The sequence below is a fragment of the Lissotriton helveticus genome, chromosome 8 (assembly GCF_964261635.1).
Source record: "Lissotriton helveticus chromosome 8, aLisHel1.1, whole genome shotgun sequence".
NCBI lineage: Eukaryota > Metazoa > Chordata > Amphibia > Caudata > Salamandridae > Lissotriton > Lissotriton helveticus.
This window is the reverse complement of record NC_136069.1, coordinates 1,679,260,473-1,679,283,623: the sequence shown is the minus strand read 5'-3', so window position 1 is coordinate 1,679,283,623 and position 23,151 is coordinate 1,679,260,473. Positions and strand designations below refer to the sequence as shown.

At 44.3% G+C, this 23,151-nt stretch overlaps 1 protein-coding gene across 4 annotated transcripts in view; it reads left to right on the top strand.

Moving 5' to 3' along the window:
• The window catches only part of LOC144773622 (transient receptor potential cation channel subfamily M member 2-like), a 1,628,848-nt gene that overhangs the window by 988,231 nt on the left and 617,466 nt on the right, over window positions 1-23,151 (top strand). The gene's annotated exons all lie outside the window — the stretch shown is intronic.

Sequence of the window (23,151 nt, the reverse complement as noted above, 5' to 3'; positions counted from 1 at the left end):
CCTTGAAAAAGTTGATAAAACACAACTTTCAGAGTTTTTAGAGACCTTAATCTTCTACATCCCTCGTAATCTGGTTTCAGAGAATGTCATGGTACGGAAACTGCCCTGTTTGAACAATCAAGGCCCAAGCCCAGCACTCTCTGTGCTGCCTCATCGCTCTCGCTCCTGTCTTCTCAATGCTTTCCCCCCCATTTTTTAGGGCCCTCTCCTTGCTTTTCCCTCGTTGTCACTGATTTTTCATTTCTTTTTCCTTATTTTTTATGTGCTTTCTCCTTGCATTTCCCTTGTCTTCAATGCTTTCTCCTTGGTTTTTCTCCCATTTGAGTGACATTTCCTTGCTTTTCCCTTGTCTTCAGTAGTTTCTCCTTGATTTTTCCCCTGTTGTTGTGCAGCCTCCCTACACAACCCTAGGTCATCACCTCACTTCCAGAATTCGGAAGGGTCTTTAAGACATGGCTGTTTGAATGAGCCTCCAGGACCAGCAAGCACCTGCATACCCAGCCGGACGATTAGCTGTGCTTTACAAACTCTGATTTATTGATTGACTGATCAAGATGAATATTGATATTGGTCATAATGTCGCCCTGATTTTGTTAGATCTCTCAGCTGCTTTTGATCCTGTCTTACACAATAGCTCTACCTCTTGCAACAGTTGGGGTTAATGGATCAGCTCTGATGTGGTTCAGGTCTTTTTTGAACTTCAGAGAACTGGCAGTTTGGATGACGCCCCATTATTCAGCTGCAAAGACACTAAAATTTGGAATGCCACAAGGATCAGCACTGAGCCCTACTCTTTATTATTTAATTTCTCCCTCGCTTGTTTAGTAGAATATAAAATTGTCCCATATATGTACGATACTCAGTTATTGCTCTCCGATGAGAGCGTCTCTGTCTCAGGCAAGGAGACCTTTTCAAAATGCATAAAGGCATTTATTAGGGGTCAAAGAGACAATAATCTTCATTGCAAACCAGACAAAACAGAAATACTGATAGATGTTTCCAACCCACTGCCAGTATGGACAGGATGCTGGCACAGTGACAGTCCATCCCACTCCCCTAAGGAAGTGGTAAAGAATATATAGGTGCTAGTTCAAAGTCTTTTCTCTTTCAACACCAAGATTTCCTCTGTGGTCAAATCCTTCTTCTGGATACAAAAAATGCAAACGTTTTTTTTAGACTTTCTCACCTGGGGAGCTTGAAAAAATGTGTTCCAAGCGCAGATTCTATCATGGTTGGACTATTCTATTTAGGTCTACCTGAGTATCTAATACATCGTCTCCAAGTGGTACAGAACACTGCAGTCTGCCTTTGGTTTAAACTCACAAGATGGTCCTCCTTGTCTCAGTACTAAAAACAGTTGCTCTGGTTGCTGGTGAGCACAAGAATCACATTTAAAGCCCTAACAGTTTCAAACCGAGCCTTTGATGGAGTTGGACCTAAATATCTCAATGTCAGGATCTGAGAATACTGTCCTTTAAGGCCTTGAGCTCAGGGGATGCACATCTACTAGTGGTCTCACACAACGAATGACAGCAACAAGGCAGCTCCCCTTCTCTGTTCAAGTCATCTTGATTTGGAATCAGCTCTATTTACAACTCAGAAATGTGCCTCATAAAACGTACTTCCGGAAGCTGCTGTAAACCTACTTGGTTAGCCTATAGCATAGTGTACCAGACCTGAATTTGCCTCAGTGCCGGGACACTGTTGATTAGCTGCAAAGTCACAAATATAATCATTCATTCATTCACATAAAAGCCTGAGTTTCAGATGTGATGTGCATACCTGGACAACAGGGTTTGTTGTCTGTTTGGAATAGCTGGTCAGCTATTTCGAGGCAATGAGCTAGGAGATTGTGTCTGTGAGAGAACACTGTCCGGGCACAAGTTTTGGAAGGCAGAATAGAATGCTTCACAGAGCCTCAGGGAGTCTTGCAGGGGACATCTTCAGTTGAGATGGACTCTGGTGCTGTGTTCATCTGGATCTGCATTCTGCGTCTGCAACATGGCTGAAGTTTCTCTCCTGACAAGTGGTCAAATGGCAGTCCTTATATACTAAATATTATCAAAGATTGGAATTTCTGTCATAAGAGGACATCAATTCACTCTGGATTATTTAGGCTATATGTCTGTATTTGTTCTTTTTTTACCTTGACATCAGGATGAGTAGGCAGTTGACCTAGACTGATGTTGCATCAGGTGTTATATTTATGTCATTAGTTGTATGATCTGACAGTTTCACAGATCTTAGAAAGATATGGTCAGACGAAATCTGCATCAAATGACAAACCTGACAATGATTCTGCATAAATTGAGAAATATGGCAGTCTTCATTTTCAAAGATGGCAGCCTCCATTAGCTAAGATGGATTCGGTGCCAAAGATTAATAAGCCTGACAGACTAACTAAAATAGAGACTATAACTAGTCTACCTAGTAATTTTCTTTTGAGTGTGCACATTTCCACTCTGACAGAGTACCAATTTAAATCCAGGTGTCCCTCAATGTTAGGTCCTGATGAGACCTCATACCCCATGAGAGGTCGAAACGCCGTCAACATGCTTGTAAAGTGAACTATTGTATTCAGCCTTCATCATTGTTACAGGAGACTGCAAATGATTATTGCAAATTGATTACTTGGTAGATTTTTGTTCTTTTGTATTTTAGAAACCTTATTGTATGTCACCACCTGTCACTTGTGTACACGTCTTATTTATCGCCAGAGGACTTTTCTACATAAATGATAATGCATTTTTCCTATTGGGCATCTGAGTGTTGTTTCTGAGCTTGAATGTCTTCTCCTGAATATTGCCATTGTGCTGAACAAATAGTATTATTATAAGTATTGTCATTGTTATTATGATTATCATTATTATTATTATTATTTCCACATCCAGCAATGTTTTTCTGCTACATAACTAAAATGGAACCTGTCCTGTATGTGTTTAAGAACCTAAAACTAAAAGAAAAAAGCCTGAAAGCAACTGATTAAAATAGATGAAATAATAGAATTATGGAGGGAAACAGTCTTAAGATTTATGGCATTCCTGGAATAATTTTTTACCTAAATAGTCACTAGATATTCACTGTATGTATTTATGATTGGTCTTGCTTATTGGGGATCTTCATTATAGATTTACAGAATAACAGCACATGCCATAAACGTGCATTTGATGAAATGACATATTCAAGAACATGTCTTCAAACTGAACTGAAAAAGGGGCCTCTGCGATGGTAGACATGCTCCTTACTACAGTATCTTACATTTCCATTATGCAGCATTTAGGAGTGCAGAGGTTGCTTCCAGTGTTGCCACACTTTGCTGTCCCTTTATGTTTTACTCAGATTTGTTTTTGAGGTGTTCGTTTTGAAATACTATCTAGAATACACTTCTCTTTGCCATGACTAAGCCCAAAATGTAACACACTTATGTCAGTGACTGAACTGTGTGCCTTGTACAAGTTGGTATAATTTTGGTCATACTTAGTGCTTAACATCGTACCTGCTACTTGTACTGTCTTTTTAGTTCTGTCTTAATAGAGTAGCTATCTGATGACCTTATATTACAACACAAGACTCACTTACACAAAATGGGGCTTTTAAGTCAGCCGTCCTCAGCCATTGGCTTTTTTGAATGAGTCCACTTGAGATATTAGTTACTGTTAGTCATTTGTCGAATCAGCACGGGGATGTTTGCGGATGTTCATTTTAGGCGACAAGTAATATGTTGTGTTGATGAATGCAGCTCTATTCAGCCTTCACCTTCTTTTCGAGTCACCATTGTTATCAATATTAATCATTTGCACTGTGAGCCACCTCTGTACTTTGTCACCCCAGCTCTTCTGCCCTGCTTGGGCATGCAACACTAGGCCCCATTCTGGCCAAATGAGAGGCACTAGCACACCTGCAATTGGTGACCAGGCATTGCCAATTGTGGCAGTCATGTTAGGATCAGACCCCCAAACACATACCTCCCTTGTTTTTTTCCTACAAAGTTTTTCTGTTGCAATTTGTATACCTCTAGTAGCCCAGATAAAACTGCTTGTTTTTGACTGAACTTTCTACAACCACTCTTCTCAGAAAACCAAAGGAATGTTCTGGAATAGAAAAATTCGTTTTGGAAGAACCATCAATTTAATTAGATTTAATCTGCCAATTATAGCCTGTGGTAGATGTGCCCAACTCGTTTTTCTTAATGTTTTGTGGGATTATGATTCCCAGGAATCTTATCTCCTTCTTCATTGTATATTGTTGCGTATCCATGTTCCATGCCAACCACTCTGTTTTTGACGCGTTCACCTCATTGCCTGAAACAAGGCCAAACTGTGAAGCCAAGTTGTACAATATTGGGACCGCCGAAGTTAGATCTGACATGTATGCCATTAGATCATCGGCATACAGGGCCACCTTTTTCTCCCAGTTCCTATATGGAGATATTCCAACACGGTGTCTGGTCTTTACAGCTAGGGGCTCAATATATAAGTTAAAGAGTAAAGGCGATAAGGGACACCCCTGTCTAGATCCCCTCTAGATCTTAAAAGGGGCAGACAGATTCCCATTCACTAAAACTTTAGCTGTAGGGTTTGGTATATCAAACTCACTGTCCTACAAACGTTTTCTCCCAGATTACACAACAACAGTATTTGTTGGAAATAGGACAAATTTACCCTATTGAACACTTGTTGAGTCTAAGGTGATAATGGTCAAAGATGTTTTGTGGAGTGTAACTAAGTCTATTGCCCCTATTAAGTTTTAAGTCATGTCCTGAATTCCTTTCCCGCACACAAAACCTTTTTGATCCTCATCGAAAGGGCCCCCCGCCACCCCATTTAATCTCTCTGCTAAGATGTTGGCGAAGATTTTATAGGCGCAATTAAGCAGAGAGATGGGCTTGTATGAAGCGCAAGAGTTTGTGGTTTTGCAGGTTTAAGAATCAATGCAACCATGGCTTTGTCCCATGATGGTGGCATATTCCTACCATCTTAAAAAATGTGAGAGAATAGCTTCTCCATTATAGGGATGAGAACCTCCATCAAACACTTATACATTTCGCTGGTATCCCATCAGGGCCTGCCGCTTTCCCAGACTTCCCTTCCATTATGGCCTTTTTTTCCTCACTTCTTATAATTGACCTGTTGAGATTTTTAGAATCTTTCTCATTAATTCTGCGTGGCACATCTTGGCCTAACCAAGCCTCAATATCTTCCTTCACAACAATTAAATCCTCCTGATAAACCTTTTCAAATCTTTGTTAACTGCAAAGAAATCCAATCTTGACTTATGTCCATACTTCCAATTGTTAAAGGTATAACCCCTTATGTTTCCCATTTTGTCTCTCCATATATCCACCAATCCTAACGGCTTCATAGAAGCATTTATTATTGATCTCATCTTGCAATTTGATGTTGCTCTGCTTTTTAGTGAACGATCCACATCCGAATCTAAAACCACATTAAAGTCCCCGACAAGGATTATGTGATCCGTAAAATCTAACAGCTCCCGTAAGCAAGGCCAGGGTCATCTATGTTTGGCCCATAGTATCCCACCACCGTGAATTTATGAGAATAACATTTGATTTTGACTATGGCCCATAACCCCATTTTATCAACTCTGCTATTTTCTACACAATGTATGGATTTCTTTTAATTAAAATTGCCTCTCCTTCTGTGGTTATCTGTTGAGTGGTACAAATGAGATCCTGGACCTAGCTTCCAGATTTAACTAGGTTTCTCATTTCCGTATCTTAGATGTGTTTCCTGTAATATAAAAACCTGTTCTGGATTATCTTTTAGATATTGAAAAATCTTTTCCCTCCTGTACTTTACTATTAATACATTCACATTCCATCACTGAACCCTTAGCAACACACCTTGATTGCTTGTTGGTTGTGTCATATCCCTTGTACCAAAAAAGTTTTAAAAGTCATACGAAGGCGAATCGGACATATTTTTTTTTTTAAATTCTCCCACTGCTCCCCACCCGGTGCAACCTACCTCCACCCCCCCCTTACTCCTCTGTGAACCCCTCCCTGGAGAACTCTCTCTTCCTTCCTTCATGGTCCTATATTGGCCTATGGGACCCCCCTCCTGGAGTCAGAAGAATATACATGTCATGTTTAAACTGTTTAATGCTCCTTGCCCATGATTATTTGTTACCTTTACTAAAGAGAGAGAAGGCGTTTTTTATATCCACTATCTTACCACTCCCTCTGAGATAGATTGTAGGAAGTTTTCCACATCTTCCACCCGCCTGAAGCCTTGCATCACCTTTAATGTTCAGGGAATTTTAATTGTGCTGTAGTGCCCTGTTTCCTTAGAGGATCAAGGAGCTTCCCCAGCTCTCATTGTTTAGTTACAGTAATCGATGAAACATCAGAACGTATTTCAAAAGTTGTTCCATCTGCTATTAGTGAATTCATCTTGAGAGCTTTATTCAGAATCTCTTCCTGTAGTTTATACATCAAAAAATGAATTAGAATTTTTCCGGGCCTTGTTTTGTTCAGAGTTAGCCTGAACGGGTCTCTATGAACCCTCTGGATATCGGCCATGAGAGCTTGCTCATTAATGTCAATTTGTGTACCTTATCTAATCAATTTAACTCCAAACTCTTTGAGATTATTCCCTTCGTCCCCCTCGGGGATCTTTAGCAACCGTATATTATTTATCCTTTGAGAATTTTCAAGGGATTCAAGCTTTTCTTGAAAACCTACTTCTTTTGCTTTTATTCGAATAATCTCTTTTGTATTTTCTTCTGTTTGGGTGGCTAACGCCATCAAGGTGAGTTCCAGGGCTGCTGTTCTAGCTGTTAAAGAGTCTAAATTCGCTTACATCTTGTCACATGTCAGCTTATTCTCAGCTTGATTTTTTTTTGATACTTCAAATCTATTTCTAAATTCTATCAGCAATTGCACCAAATCTGAGACTGACTAGGAGGCTGCCTGGTCTGATGATTCATGCCGCTGATCCAACATTGGTACTTTACCTAGGCCATTTTTACTTATTTGTGTGTCACTCCAGACCCCTGCTTCCCCTTGATTCGGCAAGGGACTCACAACTACGTCTTTATTTTTGTTACCCGCCATCGGAATTTCCCCAGTACTTTCCTCTGATAGCTTAGAGTCACCTGCAAGCCCTTGAAATCTATTGGGGCTAAGAATATCTTCAGGATATTTAAATGTCCAGGGGGTACTGTTAGGGATGGAAGTATCTGTAGGTTTTAATGTTAAGGCTCTGGGAAGAACTTTGAAGAAACTCCTTAATGAGGGGGTAATTTTAACTTATGTTGTATCTGAGGAGAGGATTTTGCCTTTCTTGATTTTCTTCTTTTAGGGTTAACCCACTCCTCCATTTCAGCTTCCGGCTGGGAAGGCCAGGTGATTGTATATTTTTTCTCTCTTAGGGTTTCCTGCTTCTGAGCTGAGTCAGAGTCGTTTTTAAAAAGTTGGCAGTCTGTTTTTAAAGGTCTTTATGATGCCTTGAGCCAGCACTCCTCAGGGCATATCTCTTTTGCTGCCCCATATACCTCTGATAATCGCTCTCACCCCCTCCTCCAGAGATCCTCCAGAATTCACCTCTAGTGCTAAAATCCCCTCTTTGCCCTGCCTTGATAATCTCTGCTCCCTACCTGCTTCGGTTTCCACGCCAGCAGGGATCCTTCCTGCAGCCTTTATTCTTCTCAAGTTTCCTCACAGCTCCTGCGAGGAGCAGACCATGCTTGTACTGCCCCTGTCCCTGCCACCCCAGACGGGGTTCCGAGCCACAGCTCTCTGCCGTCACTCCAACTCGAGCGCTGCGCAGGACCAAAACAGCTCCCGGATGTCCCGGACCGACCCCTCCGCGGCCGCAAACTCCACTGCCACAGCAAGGGTGAGGATCAAGCACTCAGAGGAGCCCTCCTACCGTAAGTCTTCCCTATAAGTATTTTCTTATGCCTAGTTCGGTCTTCACAAAACAATTGAAAGCATTTTAGGGCATGTTTGAAGCATTTTGAGGTGAAATAAGACTCCAGACTCCTGGAGCCTCTGCAACCTGTTACTCATTGGTTGCCATGTTCCCGCCCCCTAGCCTTTGTAGTTTGATGTTGTTCAATTTCAACAGGTACAAGTTGCATTCCATTGTTGGTAACTCCTTGACGTCGAAGAGTGGAGTTGTAGAAAGTTATTAGTTTTTTCCTCTGAACTTCCTGTATGGGAGCAAGAGGAGATCAGTTTCTACCTAGGAGGCCACGAGGCCTACTATTGAGAATCGGCCACATAGTGTGGTTTGATCAGAGCAATTGAGACAAATCTCTTTTCTTTGCAGCCGGCAAGAGGCGGAAGAACTACTGTTCTTGTTCCTTCCACAGCCAGGACAGGTACTGGCGCTCCGTATGATGGGCCAAACACTTTTTTGTCCACAATCCTATTTCTGACCAGATCCCTACTTTTACTTCTCCAGTGGTAGTGCATTTTACTTGGACGTTTATTTGCAATGCCCAGAATTCATTGAGTTCCTGTAAAACAGCCAAACGATCATTGATGTGAAATGCTTTTTCATCTGCCACTGTGCTTCCACGATCTAGCTCAGGTACCCACATTCTTATCCCAAACAGGTCCTCTTATGGGATGCGGCCCCCCCAGGGATTTTCTTGCCATGTTGTTTAGTGACCTCTGGACCCCATATAGGTGATTGTTTCAACGGCCACCCGAGCCTAATACCCTAGCTGTAAAGGATTTCTTTAAGCCCCAGTTCTTCCTCTCCACAATTGAATTTCCCTCTGGATGATATGGGGAGGAGTACAGCAAGGCAACACCCAAACTTCCCATTGCTTCTTATCCCAAAAACAGGACATTGAGGTGGGCAATTTTCAATTTCTTGAAATTCAATTGTAACCCAAAGTGGAGAACTCCAAAATTATGTTGTTCACCCTGCTCAAGTGCTCCAACAGTTCATCGTCCATCAGATAAATATCATCTACATAGGACAATGCCTCCTCATCACAATTTAGAAGTAACTCTGATACTCTTGCTGAAAACAACTCAGGGCTTATTCTTAAACCCTTGGGACAGTCTACAAAATTGGCATTAAGTGCCTGGGGACGAAAAGGCTATCAAATATCTGCTTTCAGGGGCTATATTTTGACGGAAAAATCTATTTGAGATGTCTAGTGTTGTTTTATATTTTTTCTGCACAATGTTATTCATGAATGCGGCATTGTGTGCATTTTGTACTGCAAATGTTTGTGTGCATGTGTTCAAATGTCTGTAGTCTAAAACTAGACTGTATGAATTGTCTAGTTTCATTAAGGGAAACAAATGATTATTTATAGAAAAGGTGCAATTCTCAATCACCCCCTGGTATTCAAGATGAACTAGGATCTCCCTGACTTGTTTCTATGCTTCCTGTTTTATTGGGTACTACCTCTGTGGAGAAGGAGTAGATTTTATTGGGATTTCTGGTGAGGTGATTCAGCAACCCACCCTACATGATTGCTGTATAGTGCGGGAGCTAGCGCTAGCTCCCACTTCTGCCCATATGAATGTTTTAGTGACTCTGGAACAAGGTCAGAGAAAGCTGGTAAAATTACATCTTCAACTTTGGGCAATCCATGATGAACTCGGGCGTCCAATCTCTTTTATCCAAAAGGATGTTGTGTCCATATGCCAGGTTCTCCCAAAAAGGACCTTTCACTTTCCTGGGTATTTCCCCCTCCATTTGGAGTGTTATTTCATGTAAACTTTGTGGGACACTTACCCTAGTATCAGGTGTTTCCACCGTGATATGTTCATTCAACGCTGCTGTCCCCAGAAATTCCATCATGTTCTGGAAAGCTACTGTTACTTTTGCTGCATGTCTAACATCATCAGAGCCCACTCTCCATTAAGAAGCAGAGTCCTCAGTATTTTGGACATGTCCTATTTTTAGCCCAGCTACCTTCTTCTTTTTAAATTGTGGTTTAGTTTTAGGTTTTTCCTTCTTCTTTGCTAATGTAGTCTGACGCGCGAAGTGTCTCCCTTTTTGGCTTGACTCGCTCTTCTGATATGTGTTTTGACCGTCCTTCCCCCTTTGAGTTTTTTGAAGATCCCTGAAAGAAACGAGAGAAACTTCAATCACTATCCTGATACCTGTCAGATCTTTTAATGTTCCACGGTTCCTAAGGTTATACCTTATTTCAGAGGGGTCCTGTTGAGGAGACCCACCCTGTGAATTTGGTGAATTGTGTTTATTATTATTTTTGGGTTGTTTATTATCCCATTTCTTCTTAGAAGAATCAGGGGCTTGTTTCAATTATCCTTTTCAGAATCACCTGCCATTTGTTGTTTCCCATGTTTGGCTCCCAAATCATCTCTACCCAGCGAAGCAAAGGTTTCTTCGATAATCTTTGGTAGTTCTGGCTCCTGTTGTCTAGGAGTGCATTCCCTTAAGCGCTGGTGTATAACCACAACTGCTGCCTCCCATTTAGTGTTACTTAACATTATTGCTGATACATGGGCAAAATTGCCCATCAGTTTCATCCCCAAGTCCAGGACAGGTTCTGCCCTGTACACATTCTGTGTCTGTTTCAATGCATTGGGTATAACTGCTATTGAGGGGGTACCATGGATTCTGACGTACAAAGCAGCAAAAATTGCACCCCAAATTATTAACATTCAGTGTTTTTCCTGCGAACGCATATGGGGAAATACTGCTTCCAGCTGTGCTCTTTTTCGTGTGATTCAGAAAAGGATCTGCTCCCTCTTGGAGGGCATTCTTCCCATAATCGACTTCAGCATTTGTGGGCTGATAATGGGGGTAGTCAATTGAGGTGGACCAACTGGAACAGTCTGCGCAGGTTGTAGTTTGAATGTCGCATGATGAACTGTGGGAGGGTTCTATAGAGTTTTACTATGTCTCTTTACAATCCACGTAATTCTGCTGCTGGCAATACGTCAATGACTGGAAGCGGTGTGTAAGCAGCTAGGATAGGCCAAGTCGCTCCTTCTCTGCTGAGCAGACAGAGTCTCATATTTGCTGTGGTGTGTGGGAGGGTGCCTTTAAACCAGTTTATATGTTCCTGGTATGGTAATGGGACTTATATTCCACATATGGAGAATATCCTTCAGGTATTTCATCTTCAAACTATCCCAAAAAAAAAGAAACAGCTCCGCTGTAATGTCAGGCGTCTAAGCACACCCAAGTGGCATTCAGCTACTTGGGTGGACCCCGATGATGAAGCATGTCACCAACTAGGTTGGTGAGTGAGGGGTTTATTAAATTAAGAAATAATTCTTTCTTTGTTATCTCTCTCCATTTCTCTAAACCACTAGGACTCTGTGTCCTCTTTTTGTTTTTGATATAGTTCTTTTATAACCAAAAGGTGCCCACAGTGGTTCTACCTCGATTGATATGTTATGTTTGCAATTATGTACATCAACCTAGATCAATATTTGCAACTGTGCACCGCAGACCTGTCGTCCAAGGATGATGATGGCAGTGAATGTTGTACAGAGTTATTATACAGAGTTTGCAGGGGATTAAGATATGGTACCAAGAATCCTCATGCATAATAAATGAGGGACGTTTTAGAAGAACACCATACAACATTTATTCAACTCGTAACTGGGTAAAAGGTCAGCACCAAAACCGTTATGTGGAGAAAGGTAGGATGATTGTAGGTGAAAGGTCAACTTACTATGTAGGCCTAGCTTGAGACGTATGACAGTAATGTCAAGTAGAGGAATTGTTCCGAATTGATTTCAGTGCTAGATGTAAATTCACAGTCTTCACATTTATGGGTCCATTTATAAGTTAAACCAAATAATTAATTGACATTAACATATCCTTCTAAATCCCTGGTATATGATACTAAGGTACCCAGGGCATAGGTACACCAGGGGTCTCCCAGGGGCTGCAGCATGTATTATGCCACCCAGGAGAGACCACTCAAATTATGACAGTAAGCCTGCTGTTGTAGCCTGTGTGATCCGGTGCTAGCACCACTCACCACAGATATATGTTTCCTTATATCTGAGGTCACTGCACTTACAACATATAAGTCACCCCTAAGGTAGAGGTTTTAGTCCTGAAGGCAGGGTGCTCGGTTCTAAGTGTGAGTGTGCCCTGCATGAGCAGGACTCCCCCTAAAACCCCATGAGTTGATTCTCCAGGCTTTGTAAGTGTGATTAGCCATTTTAGACATATAGTGGACATCAAGCCAATCACAAGACTAAACATTGGCTACCCCAAAACCGGTCATGTTTGGTTTCAAACATGTTGAAATCCTACCCCAACACCAATTCCAATGTTGTATGTCGGATCCCATGTACTGGGGTCTCCCCTAGGGACGCCCCCTGTATTCCCGGTACCAGCCTTTCAGGTCTAGCAGCAAGCGAATGCTGCTACCAACCACAGACATGATTCTAATTCCTGCTGCTGAGCCAGTCTCTAGCAGGGGAAGGTAGGACAATAGGTTTCTGGTAACATCAAGGTGTATTCACCTCCCAGACAGGATTTAGTGTATTAGGCTGGGGTGGGGGAGCTTGCCAGTGCCACCAGACAGCTTTGAAGGCCACATTCTGTGCCCTCCTTGCATACTCCAGTTGGAACCAGTTCCGGGAGCCTGTGCCTCCCGCAATGGTGTGAAATTGGACAAAGGACATGAGAATATCATCCCCTCTGTCAAGCCCCTTCCCTGGAAGGGCTCCCTGAATGGTCCCAACCCTTTTCTTAGGGTACTTAAGGGCTCACCTGTGGGTGGGTCTTCAGATTCATTATGGGATAATATTCAGATCCGAAACCAATTAATCTTTAACTATCTGGGCACTTTGGACTTCGCCTTGGAAATCTAGACTGCAAATGGAAGACTCCTGCTACTCCTGGTCTCATCGTCCTGCCAGGTTCCACCCCAGGCCTGTGTGAATCCAAGACACCTTAAGGAATCTCCCTTGGAGTGAAGGAGTCACTCTTCTGCATCTTCAGGCACCGCAACAAAGCTGACCGGTCTGCTTCTCCTGAGCTCCCACGGGCTCCGAAAAGGTTCAGCAGGTGGTGGTTTCACAACTGCCTCGAGGCCTGCCCTGTCTTCACAGCAAGCTTGAAGCAAGTTTTCCTCATCGGAACCACTGGAGCAGCACCCCTGTGCACCGAATAGACTTGCTGTTGCCAAGGCTGGCTAATTCTCTCCTCCAGAATTCTTGGGGCTCCAAGAAGCTCCAACCTCCAGCATCTCTGTCTACCAAGATCTTCATCCCGATTCCTCACCGCATCCTCTGCACCGTGGGCCTGCATTCTTGTTGAGCTGCTCGAGGTCCTCTTGCGACTCCTGTGACTTCAGCCTGTGGGTCCTCTTGAGGATCTTCTTTTCCAGTGGGCTCCCCAGCTTACTCGGTGCCTTCTCTGACTCTCCTGCACTTGGTGAGTCCTTTGGACTTTGCTGGTCTCAACACTGCACCTTCCTCGCTTTTTCCGTCTATTGCTGCTGCCAGGGCTTGTTAGTGTTCCTGCCAGACACTAACCCCCTGGCTCTGGACTTCCGATGTGGGACAGCTTGTGAACAGCTCTTGGTCGTCACAGCTGCAGACACAAAGTCACCGTCAACTCTCCTGTATCTTAGTTCATCGTTGGTCATTGGTCTTCCGTGCCTCCTGGTCACTACTGAGTGGCAAAGTTCCCTGTTGTAGTTATCCTGGTCCCTGGGGTATCCATGGGTGGGGTGACTCTCCAACCTTTCATCTTACACTGGGTTTTTCCAGGGTCCTCTGGGAACGATCCTTCCTTTTTAAAACTGCAACCCCAACTTCCCCATTGACTTGTATTGAGTATGCAGTTGTGTTCCCACTCTGCACGTGGCCTCCGTGGGGTTCCTGAGTACTTACCTTGGGTGGTTCCTTGGGTCCCTGGCTCCTTTCAGTCATCTGGCTCCAGCCTCGACTTCGGTTGTATTTTGCATACCACTGTATTAGTTTATGGTTTAGTCTCACCCTGGAGACCACTTGGTATTTGTGCTACTTACCTTTTCCATTGTTGAAATATTGTGTGTATTGTGAATATATCTCTGGGTAGGAGATATTTCAATGTTTTAGTGTGTGTTTATAGTAAATAGATAATTTTTTAACTACACTGTGTGGTTCTTTTTCACTTATCCTACACTATATGATTAGTAACTGGTAAAACAAGCTGCTTTACACTCCTTCAGGGCTAAGCCTGACGACTGCTCTCCACAACTACCACTTAGAGAGCTTTCTATGGTTGCCTAAGACCACAAAAATCATCTTAAGGGTTGTCTGGATTAGTGCAGGGTGCTTCACTTAGATAAGTTAGCACCATAGACTAAGCCAGCCTCCTACACACAGCATTTTACTTTCCTCCTGCAAGTCATAATACGAGCCAGATACTTATTTACTTAAACATGCTCAGCATTAGACATCCAGACCAGTTCTAGAGCAGGTCAGGTACACGAGGAAGGAGATACAAAAAGGAAATTAAAACTAAAAGTGCAATTTATCATGTGACCCCACAATACCTCATACAACAAAAGGTGTGCCCTATCTATCACAAAACAACCTAGTTTTACAAGGGGGCAAATGCAATGTATGTACTGGTTTTGGCGGCAATCTAGGGAAACCTGCCAATCCCAGACATTTCTGAAAACTAGACAGCCAGGGGAGTCCAGGGAGGTGTGGCTTGAGTGGACCCCCAAAGTTTTCTTACCCAGAACCCCCTGCAAACCTCAGATGTAGCTACAAAAGTCCTCACATTAATGTGTGAGATTACTGTGTGGGCACAAATTGCCTACCACCCGGTAATACGTGCACACCGAGTGACAGAGGAGACCTAAGGCACTCACACGCTTGGCCCTCGAAGGAGCCCTGGCTGGGCTCGGGGATGCGAATGTGCCTCATCAGTACTTCCAGGTCAGCCCAGCCATCTGTTAGAGCCAATACAAAGAATTGCGAAGGACCAAATGGCGGAGGGTTGGGCACAACCAGATGGCTGGGCCCGAAGGATGGCAATCTGCCTGCCCTGCACCTTAACTAAAGGTCCCCCGCCTGCTCTTGGTCGGCTTGGGCATAGGGCTGTGAGGAAGGTCCCATGTGGACCCTCGACCCAGGGCTCCGGGCACCTTGACACTCAGGAGAAGAGGGGGAGGTCTGCCCGGGCCTGACAGACCCACATCTTAGGACCTTGGCCTTTGAGCAGGATGGAGCCCTGGCACCCAGACTAGCAGGTGAGGCCTCCCCCAGCCAGCGTAACCCTGTCCTGGGTGCTTTGGCAGACAGGGGGCCTGAGGACAGAGCCCAGGATGTCCATCTGGTTGCGCTGTGCCTTAATGAACAGGGCTCCCTCTTGCCCTTGGAGGGGACCTGGGCGTCGTGGCCTGGGAGCTTAGAACCCCACCAAGCGTGCTTTCTGGACCTTCTCCTTTCTCCCTACCAAATTTGGCATAATTCCGTTCAGCAGTGTCACCTATAGTCTTCTCTAAAGTTTCGAATGGAAATTGCATGGGGAAAAGGCACCCCGTAGTCTGTTTTAAGTTGGGGAATTAATTCCCCTTGAATACTGAGGGTCCCTGGGGGCCAACTAGCCTACCAGCTACCTTTAGTATGCGCCTGGAGCTTCGTTGCAGAGAGGTGTTCAGATGCCAAACCCCTTTTTACACCTCTCTGGAATGCAGCTCTGTTGCGCTTACTGGAGATGGCTGGTGGGCTAGTTGGCCCCCAGGGACCCTCAGGACTCAAGAGGAATTAATCCCACAGTTTACAACGCACCAGGGGGCGCATTTGCACAGTGGTGCATGGAGGGGTTGGGGCCTGACATACCAAGTGTGCAAATGCACCCCCTCGCACATTGTAAATTGTAGGATTAAGTCCCTTTCAATTCTGAGGGTCCCTGGGGGACAACTAGCCCAACATGTACCTCCAGTATGCGCCAAAGAGCTGCGTTGCAGAGAGGTGTAAAAAGGTGCGTGGCCTCTGAACACCTTTCTGCAACGCAGCTCCCTGGCACATACTGGAGGTACCCGGTGGGCTAGTTGGCTCACAGGAACCCTCAGGATTCAAGGGGACTCAATAACCTAACTTAAAATGCACCACAGGGCACATTTGCACACTTGTCACATCAGGCCCCTCCCTGCACCACTGTGTAAGCGCGCCCTGTGGCCCGTTTTAAATTGGGGAATTAAGTAGTCTTGAATCCTGAGGGTCCCTGGGGGCCAACTAGCCCACCAGGTACCTCTAGTAAGTGCCAGGGAGCTGCCTTGCAGAGAGGGGTTCCAAGGCCATGCCCCCTTTTTACACCACTCTGCCATGCAGCTCTGTGGTGCTTACTGGAGGTAGCTGGTGGGCTAGTTGGCCCCAGGGACCCTCAGTACTCAATAAGACTTAATCCCTAAATGTACAACGCACCAGGGGGTGCGTTTGCACAGTGGTGCAGGCAGGGTGCGTGGTATATGTGACAAGTGTGGAAACATGCCCTGTGGTGCGTTTTTAGTTGGGTAATTAAGTTCCCTTGAATCCTGGGGGTCCTTGAGGGCCAACTATCCCACCAGGTACCTCCAGTAAGTGTCACAGAGTTGAGTTGCAGAGAGGTGTAAAAAGGGGCGTTGCCTCGGACCACCTATCTGCAAGGCAGCTCTGTGGCACTTACTGGAGGTACATGGTGGGCTAGTTTGCCCCCAGGGACCCTCAGGATTCAAGGGGAATTAATCCCCCAAATTAAAACACACCAGGGGGCAGGTTTGCACAGTGGTGAAGGGAGGGGGCGGAGCCTGATGGGACATGTGTGTACTTATGCAATCACTCCACCAAAAGCTAAGCACCATGCACTCTCCTTGCAGCACTCTATTGATCCAGTCACTATCCATGCACTCATGCAATGACCCATGCACTAATGCATGCACTGCTACAATAACCTGAGCAGTACTCATGCAGTCCAGCAATGGCCCTGTCACTACCCATGCACTCCTCCAATCACCTAGCCATCACCATATACTTATCCAATCACTCCGCCAAAACCCAGGCACTTATAAATTCACCATGCATTCTCCTTGCAGTACTCTAATCTTCCAATCAGTACCCATGTATTCATGGAGTGACCCAGGCACTAACACATGCACCGATACAATCCCCTTTGCACTACCCATGCAGACCTCTAACTACCTACACAGTACTGATTCCCGCCTCCAATTACCCAGGTTGTACCCATGCACTCCAGAAATCCATCTGTCACTACCCCTACACTCCTTCAATCACCCATCCAGCATCATGTACTTATCCAATCACTCTGCCAAAACGTAAGCAGTTAAAAAATCACCATGCACTGCCTTGCAGCACTGTAATCATCTAATCACTACCCATGTACTCATGCAATGACCCAGGCACTAACTCATGACAAATACATGAGGAGGTCATGCTCATTACAGGGGTACCCAGCCTATAGTGTTCCCTAGTGTATGTAGGTGTTTTCACTGTATTCTAAGTGTCTTTTAGCATAGTCCTTGATCCGGTCCTGGTTAGTCGGAGTCAGTTACCACCAGTACCCGTCACTAAAAGTTTGGGGACACAGGAGGACTTTCTGCTCCTCTGTTGGTTCTTTCTGCACATTTCTTGCTTCTTCCTGCACTTTCTGGACTTCTGTGCCTCTTTCTACATTTGTCTTGCTTCTTGCTGCACTTTTCTTCCTCTTTCTTCACATGTCCTAACTTTGTAGACATAGTTAGAAATTAGCATTTAAAAAAACATTGAAACTCACTGAAAAAAACATGGATGTCAGGTACGTTATAGTTCGAAATTAGCATTTAAAAAACATTGAAATTCACTGAAAAAACCATAGGTTTCAGGCACCTTATAGTTAGAAATTAGCATTTAAAAAACCTTAGAAATTCACTGAAAAAAACCATAGGTTTCAGGGACGTTATAGTTAGTTGGACATTTCACTCATAAAAAACCATAGAAATTCCCCTGTTATAGTTAGTTCAGCTAACTATAACTCACGCCCCGCAATGCACTGCTGATGACGTTACATAATTCATGACATGGTCAGTGACATCACTGATGACATCTCAAATGACATCACTCCAAAGCAGAATGTTTTGGCAGCCATCTTGTGACTCGGTAACCGAGACACAAGAAAAAGGAATAAAAAAGTGAAAACTTAAGAAACGGGGGCAGGGTAGAAACACCCTGAGCCCATAGGCCTGCTTAGGGGGTCCCACAAGGACCCGGGGCTATCTTCACCTTGATTTGATTTGATTTATGATTTCTATAGCGCCCGAATCACCCCCATCGGGGTATCTCTGCGCTGTGACTTGTAGTGGCCAACCAAATGGAGAGTTTAGAACAGTGTCGTTTTCAGCAGTTCTCTGAAGGCCAAGAAGTTGGGGCATTGGAGCAACTGGGGGGTGGAGTTGGGTTCCAATAACGCGGGGCAAGGTGGAAGAATGCTTTAACGCCCATGCAGACTAGTTTAAAGCGCGGTACATGGAGGAATTCTTGGTGGCTCAATCACAGGGTTCTCGGTGGCACATATCTGACCAGTTTTTTGGTCAGGTAGCTGGGTCCCATGTTATTCAAGGATTTATGAACCATGTATCATATTTTGAATTTTACTCTCTGTTTCACTGGAAGCCAGTGAAGTTCTTGAAGTATCGGAATAGCTGAGGTTCTGGGAGGGGCGTTGTTCACCAATTGGGAACTACTTTCAGTTTACTGAGGGAGGATCCCTTAGCAGAGATAAGTAAAGCGTTGCAATAGTCTAGGTGGATGAGAATTAGGGCCTGAACCAGAGTTTTGTGTATAGATGTCGGTAGAAGGGGGAAGACCCTACAGAGGAGGCCCAGCGTGCGATAGCATATCCCGGTGGTGCTATTAACGTGTTCTTCTAATGTAAGTTTCTGGTCAAGTTTCACCCCTAAGTTTTTCACCACATGTTTGGGGTTGGGGCTGATCCTAGTTCCTCAGGCCACCAGCTAGGGGACCATCTCACTGTTGCTTCTCCGAACAGCATAATTTCAGATTTTTCAGTATTTAGCTGAAGGAGGTGATCTCTCATCCAATGTGCAATGCCTTTCATACCCTCCGAGAAAGTGTATTGGATGTTAGTGTCCGTTTTATCGAAGGAGAGAAGAAGTTGCGTGTCATTGGCGTAGGTGATAGGGATAAAACCGAATTGCCTCCAGGGGGGTACCATAGATGTTAAATAATGTGGGGCTCACACATGAGCCCTGCGGTACCCCCTTGGTGACTTTGGTGGTCTGTGAGCTAAAAGGGCCTAGGTTTATGGTTTGCATTCTGTTTGTGAGGAAATTGGTTAGCCTTTTCAGAACTTTCCCACGGATGCCTATGTCCTAGAGTCGCTGGAGTAGAATCTGGTGGGAGATAGTATCAAATGCTGCGGACAGGTCAAGCAGCACCAAGAGTTCTGCCCGGCCCTCGTCCGCAAGCAGTCAGATGTTGTCAGTTACTTCCACTAGGGCTGACTCAGTGCTATACATAGGTCGAAATCCTGACTGTGAGTGGTCTAGACGATTTGAGGATTCAACAAACTCCAACAGATGCTTGTTAATAAGTTTCTCTAGGAGTTTGCTGTAAAGAGGAAGCAGAGAAATGGGACAATAGTTAGACACATCCTCGATGGGGATCTTAGGGTTTTTTTCCATTAGGGATGGGCGGGGGGCCCTTGATGGCCCTGGGGACAGCCACCCCCCAGATATTGCCATTTGCTATGACAGGGCGGAAGCATGGCTCCTGCCCTATCATAGCAAACCCTGCTCTCTCTTCCAAAAAGCAATGCCGGCTACCAGGGGACCTCATGACTAAAGTGGACTTCATCCCCAAATAGCAGTGCCCCAGGAGGCGTGCTTGCAGAGTGGTGTAAAAAGGGGGCTTGGCTTTAGACTACTTTCAGCAATCCAGCTGTGTGGGACTTACTGGAGGTACCAGTGGGCTAGTTGGCCCTCAGGGACCCTCATATTCAAGGGGACTTAATCCCCCTACTAAGAACGCGCCAGGAGAGGTGTTTGCAGATTGATGGAGAAAGGGGGCGTGGCCAGGGTCCAGCTTTCAGCAATCCTACTATCTCGGATATACTGGAGGTATCAGGTAGGCTAGTTGGCCCCTAAGGACCCCCAGCAGCAAGGAGACATTAATCCCCATCCAAGAGCACGCCAGGAAGTGCGTTTGCAGAGTGGAGAGGAAAGGGGGTTTGGCCTGCTTTGAAAACTTAGCATTCCTGCTGTGTGGTGCTTCCTTGTAGTAATAGGAGGAGTAGTTGGCCCCCAAGGATGTACTTGGGGGCCAACTACCCCTCTTGTTCAATTCAATTAAAAAACATCTTTATTCGATTCATAGAATCATAAAAGAACAAACAATACTATAATATAATTACGTCGTTTCAAGCCGGTACAATGATCATTGGAAAAATAGGTTACAAGTTTTTAGGAATCATTACATTTGTGCAAATACGCGGTTCTAAAATAAAATGCATTCAGTACAAACAGTGCAAATAGCATGACCATTAAGTTCTCGGTACTTTAGGCAGTTAGAGTAGTAAAGTGCAGTGCAGATATATCATAATAGTATTCCCCGGAGGTACTTGTGTCCCTTATGTATTAGTCACAATATCAATTAAAATAATAAAAACTACTGATTGCAAAATTCATTGTAAAATATTAAATACTATATACAATAAAAATATTCAACAACATGGCCCTGCAATACACAAATAGTGAACCTTTATCCTCTGTTGCAGGGTCCTAATTAAAATGTCAAACCCTTCTTCATTCTTATATAGTTGATAGCCAGTAAGAATCTGGAAACTCCAGTAAGTCCCACACAGTGGGATTGGTAAGATGTCTTCGGAGGTCATGCCCCCCTTTCTCCACCACTCTGCAAACACGCCTCCTGGCAGCCTACCAGATGGGGGATGAAGTTCACTTTACTCCTGAAAGACTTTGGGGGCCAAGAAGCCCTCCTGGTACCTCCTGTAAGTCCTACACAGCAGAATTCCTGAGAGCTGGTCGGAGGCCCAGCACCCTTTCTCCACCACTCTGCCAATGCTGCTACTAGTTAAAGAAGTGTTTGCAATCTAATAGGTTTAGCAGTTGCGAGAGTTAAGCTATTGGCAATGTAAATGTGAACGTTTTTTAATAATATTTTTCAGAGTGGAATGCATGTACGTTGTGTGTAGTGGAATTATATGGTAAATTGTGCAGTGAAATTATGTGGATAGAAAGTATGTGATATTTATTTTATAGGAATTATGTAGATTGTGATTATGTATTATGGAGAGTAATTATGTGGTATGGTAGTCTGTGTTGTGGACTGGTAACCTCATGTTTAATCTTCCTCGTTTCAATAGAAGCTAAACTATGAACTCAATGAGACAAAAAAAGAAGGAATCACTGAGGAGCACTTCTGGACCTAGTCAGAGGTATGAGCAGGACCGCTGGAATTATGCGACTGTTTAGCTGCACCAACCTTTGCAAAATTATACATTTTCAGCATAATCCACCTAATTCATCATCTGCTGCATAATCTCTAGATTTGAACAAAAAAAGCCTTGTTTCTAGCTCAAGCGGATCAAACCTTACCAAAAATGCAGCGACAAGTTTTACAGCGTGGTGGAAGGTCCTTTGTAAACCTAGAATGGTCACCTGTTCCTTATTGCTAAATGTGGATGTTAAATTGGTACTAATGGTGTGCAAACCACTCTGGCTTGTTTCTGCACCTCTCATGCCTCTTTCTGCATTTCTGGTGCTTCTTTCTGTACCTTTCTTTCTTTTTCTACACTTCCCTTACCTCTTTCTGCACATCTCCTCTTCTTTATGCACTTCTCTTGCCTCTTTCTTCACCCTCACCCCTCTTTTTGCACCCTGTTGCTTTTTTCTGCACTTATCTTGCGTCTTTCTGTAGCTCTCTGTATTCTTTCTGCACCTCTTTCTGCATCTCTGTTCCTTCATTCTGTACTTCTTTTGCTACTTACTGCACCTCCCTTGCTTCTTTCTGCACCCCTCTTGCCTCTTTCTCTATCCTTCTTCCCTCTTTCTGCATATCCATTGCTTCTTTCTCACCCCTCTTGTTTCTTTCTCTACCCTCTTCTCTCATTCTGCACCTATGTTGCTTCTTTCTGCACCTCTCTTGCTTCTTTCTGCACCCCTCTTCCCTCTTTTTTGCACCCATCTTGCCTCTTTCTGCACACCTGTTCCCTCTTTCTGTACCCCTGCTGCCTCTTTCTGCACCTCTGTTCCTTCTTTCTGTACCTCTCTTGTTTTTTCTGTATCCCTCTTGCCTCTTTGTCCACCCCACTGCCCCCTTTCTGTATCTCTGTTGCTTCTTAATGCACTTCTCTTACTTCTTTTTGCACCCCTCATGCATCTTTCTGCACCCCTCTTTCATCTTTCTACACTCTTAGCAGTTTCAGCACCTCTGTTGCTTCTTTCTGCACTTCTCTTGCTTCTTTCTGCATCCTTTCTGTACCCCTTTTGCCTCTTTGTGCACCTCTCCTGCCTCTTCCTGTACCTCTCTTGCCTTTGTCTGCAGTTATATTGCCTCTTTCTACACTTCTCTTGCTTATTTCTGCACATCTGTTGCCTCTTTCTGTACCTCACTTGCTTCTTTGTGCACCCCTTGCTCCTTCCTACATAACTGTCTATCTTTCTATACCTCTTTTGCCTCTTTCTGCACCTCTGTCCCTTTTTTCTTCACTTCTTTTGTTTTTTCTTCATCCTTTGTTCCTCTTTCTGCATCCCTTGTACCTTTTTCTGTACTCCTCTTGCCTCTTTCTGCATCTCTGTTGCTTTTTTCTGCACTTCTCTTGCCTCTTTTACCACCCCTCATCCCTCTTTCTGTACCTCTGTTGCTTCTTTATGCACTTCTCTTACCTCTTTTTCCACCCCTCATCCCTCTTTCTGCACCTCTGTTGCTTCTTTCTGCACCTGTGTCTGTTCTTTCTGCAACCCTTGTGATTCTTTCTGTACCCCTCTCTTACCTCTTTCTGCACTAAACTGGCCTCTTTCTGTACCTCTGTTGCTTCTTTCTGCACTATTTTGTTTCTTTCTGCACCTTTGTTGCTTCTTTCTGTACCCGTCTTGCCTCTTTCTCTACCCCTCCTCCCCCTTTCTGCATCTCTGTTGTTTTCACTGAACTTCTCTTGCCTCTTTCTGCACCTCTGTGCCTTCTTTCTGCAACACTTGTGCCTCTTTCTG